We start from the raw sequence: 4,035 nt of genomic DNA on the forward strand, positions 1-4,035 counted from the left end.
CAAATCAGTAAACCAAAAACTCCCAAAAAGCAAAAGCCCTGGACCAAATAGCTTCATAGGTGAACATTCGAAGAAGAATTAAAACCCTTTCTTTTCAATATATTCTAAAAAAATTCAAGATGAAGGAATCCTCCTTATTTTTTTTTATGAGGCTACCATTACTCTCATTCTAAAACCAGGCAAAGATATTACAAAAAGAAAGAAAAAAGAAAGAAAGAAAGAAAGAAAGAAAGAAAGAAAGAAAGAAAGAAAGAAAGAAAGAAAGAAAGAAAGAAGAAAGAAAGAAAGAAAGAAAGAAAGAAAGAAAGAAAGAAAGAAAAGAAAGAAAGAAAGAAAGAAAGAAGAAAGAAAGAAAGAAGAAAGAAGAAAAAAGAAGAAAGAAAGAAAGAGAAAGAAAGAAAGAAAGAAAGAAAAAGAAAGAAAGAAAGAAAATAAAAGAAAGAAAGAAAAAGAAAACTATAGGCTGAGATCTCTTATGAACATTGATGCAAAAATTCTCAACAAAATACTAGCAAAACAAATTTAGCAGTACATTAAAAAGATCACACACTATGATTAAGTTGGATTTATTCCTAGGATGCAGGGTTGGTTCAAAATCCACAAATCAATTTATGTGATACACCCCATTAACAAATTGAAAGATAAAAACCATAAGATCACATCAATAGATGCAGAAAAAGCTTTCGACAAAATACAACATCCATTTACGATAAAAACTCTCAGCAAAGTGTGAATAGAGGGAACATATATCAACATAATAAAGGAAATATATGACAATTCTACAACTAACATCATACTCAATGGGGAAAGCCTAAAAGTTTTTTCCTTAAGATCTGGAGCAAAGTCTACGGTCATGCCTTATCCTGTCTGATCAAGCCTTATCCTGTCTGATCTCGGAAGCTAAGCAGGGTTGGGCCTGGTTAGTACTTAGATGGGAGACCATCTAGGAAGACCAGGTGCTGTAGGCATAAAAAATAATAATAATAATAAAATAAGGGATTGTAAACTGAAGGTCCTTGCAATTTGTGAAGTCAACCAAGATTTGCCTTGCCTAAAACAAAAAAAAATCTGGAACAAGACAAGAATATTCACTTTCACCATTTCTACTTAACATTGTATTGGAAGTCCTAGCTACATCAATCAAATAAGAAAGAAAAATAAAAGATATCCTAATTGGAAAGGAAGAAGTAAAACTGTTATTATTTGCAGATGACATGATACTATATATAGAGAACCCTAAAGATTTCACATGCACACATACACACACACAAAAACTGTTAGAACCGATCAATGAATTCAGTAAAGCAGCAGGATATGAAATTAATATTCAGAAGTCATTGACATTTTTATATACCAATGATGAACTTTAGGAAAGAGAAATTAGAAAACGATCCCATTTATAATTGCATCAAAACAATAAAATACTTAGGAATCAAATTAACCAAGGGGGTAAAAAACCTGTTCTAAGAAAATTATGTCATCAAAAAAAGAAATTGAAGAAGATACAAATAAATGAAAGCATATACCGTGTTCACGACTAAGAAGAAATAACATCATTAAAATGGCTATATGATCCAAAGAGATCTATAGATTCAATGCAATTCCTATCAAAATACCAATGGCATTTCTCAGAGAGCTAAAACAAATAATCCTAAAATTTATATGGAAACATTAAATACCCCGAATAACCACAGCAATTTTGGGAAAGAAGAACAAAGTTGGAGGTATCACACTATCTGATATCAAACTATAGTACAAGGCTACAGTAATCAGAACAGCATGGTACTGGCATAAAAACAGATATATTGATCAATGAAACAGAATAGAGAGCCCAGAATCAGGCCTACTCCTATATGGTCAATTATTCTATGACAAAGGAGGCAAGAATATACAATGGGGTAAACACTGTCTCTTCAATAATAATGTTGAAAAACCTGGACAGACACTGCAAAAAAAAAAAAAAAAAAAAAAAAAAAAAAAAAAAAAAGAAAGAAAGAAAGAAAGAAAGAAAGAAAGAAAGTAGACCATATTCTTACACCATGTACAAGAATAGACTCAAAATGGATTAAAGAATTAAATGTAAGACTCGAAATCATAAAACTTCTAAAATAAAACATAGGCAGTAAACTCTGTGATATTACTACTAGTATTTTCTTTTTGGGTAGATCTCCTATGGCAGGGGAAACAAAAGAAAAAAATAAATGAATGGCATTACATTAAGTTAAAAAGCTTTTGTACAGCAAACGAAACCATCATCAACAAGAAAAAAAAACCTACGAATGGGAAAAGATATATGCTTATGATACATCTGATACACATTTAATATTCAAAATATGAAAAACTCATACAACTCAACAACAAAAAAACAAACAATCCAATTAAAAAATGGACAGAAGACCTGAACAGACATTTCTCTAAAGAGGAAATACAGATAGCCAGTGGGCATATGAAAAGACGCTCAATGTCACTAATCATCAGAGAAACGCAAATTAAAGCCACAATGGGATACACACCTGTCAGAACGCTATCATCAATAAATTATATATATATATAAATATATATATATATGAGGATATGAAGAAAAGGGAGCACTCATATACTATTGGTTGTATTGTAAATTGAAACAGCAACTACGGAAAACAGTCTGGAAATTTCTTGAAAAATTAAAAATGTATCTACCTTTTGACCCAGCAATGCATTTCTGGGTATTTATCAAAAAACAAAACAAAACAATAATTTGTAAAGATCTATGCATCCCTATGTTCATGGCAGCACTATTCATAATAGTCAAGATATGGAAGCAACCTATATGCCAATCAAGAGATAATTGGATAAAGAAATTATGGTTCATATATACAATGGAATACTACTCAGCCTAAAAAATGAAATCCTACCATCTGCAATGACATGGATCAACATAGAGGTTACTATATTAAACCAAATAAGTCAGAGAAAGGTAAATATTATATAATTTCACTGATATGAGAAACCTTAGGAACAAAAAGAACAAACTAATTGAAAACAGACTCACAAATATAAAAGACAATCTGGTGATTACCAGAGGGGAGGGAGGTTGGAGGACTGAGAGAAAGGGGTGAAGAGTTAAAGAAGTTAAAGATGGTCACAGAGATGAGGAGAACAGCAATGGGAATGTAGTCAGCAGTAACGTGTTGGCTATGTGTAGAGCCAGATGAGTGACAGAGTAATCAGGGGCATTGCTTCATAAACCCTAAAAATGTCTAATCGATGTGCTTTATACTTAAAACTAATAATAAATAAATAATAAAATGAAATGCTTAAAAAAAGGTTAAATACTGGGAATAATGCTATATCTGTTAACAAGAAATGAAATATAAAAATTACATAATTTTAATTTAATGTATTAAAGTAATCATCTACAGATATTGATACATCTCAACATATAATTATAATCATAAAATAATTATTATACAGTGTTAATTTATCTAAAATTTAAATTCAGAAAATTATTTCTATTTAATATTTAGGCACTATACAAATATTTAGTAAATATGTATGAAAACTGCTGCTCAGAAAAGCAAGATGAGACTAGGGAAGGCTTACATTGTTGTTTTTTTTTTTTTTTTACATACATTCTGCCCTTCCCTATTCCTTTAAATAAAAGTGTCAAAAATTGTGGCTTAATGTTAAAGGAAAACAAGAAAAGTGATGTCTTTCTATTTCTCAAGGAATTCCTGCATGGCAAGAAAGCCCCAACAGTAGGTAGCAGAAAACAGGTCTTCAATCTTGGCCACTTATCCCTTCATAAAGTTATATTTCATTGACCTTCTGGCTAGTTTTTGGGATATAGTCCTTCAATTCCACCTCTCATGAAAACCAAGTTTGTATCTGGATGAATGTACAGATAAATTCCTCAGTGAATAAGATTTTGGGGAGGAGTTACTGTCCTTTTCTTTTGTTCCCTATTGGATTGCCAAGTTAGGTCTCACTCACCTGAATTTTCTGATTCTGCAATTTATCTCTCCAAATAGACAGGGAAGTATTGCATTTCTTGTC

General features: G+C 31.1%; 1 pseudogene; it reads left to right on the forward strand.

Moving 5' to 3' along the window:
- The first annotated feature begins 843 nt into the window (after nt 1-843).
- LOC118600831 lies at nt 844-968 on the forward strand (annotated as a pseudogene).
- The last annotated feature ends 3,067 nt before the right edge of the window (nt 969-4,035 follow it).

Source organism: Rousettus aegyptiacus, unplaced genomic scaffold (genome assembly GCF_014176215.1).
Source record: "Rousettus aegyptiacus isolate mRouAeg1 unplaced genomic scaffold, mRouAeg1.p scaffold_m13_p_3, whole genome shotgun sequence".
Classification (NCBI taxonomy): Eukaryota; Metazoa; Chordata; class Mammalia; order Chiroptera; family Pteropodidae; genus Rousettus; species Rousettus aegyptiacus.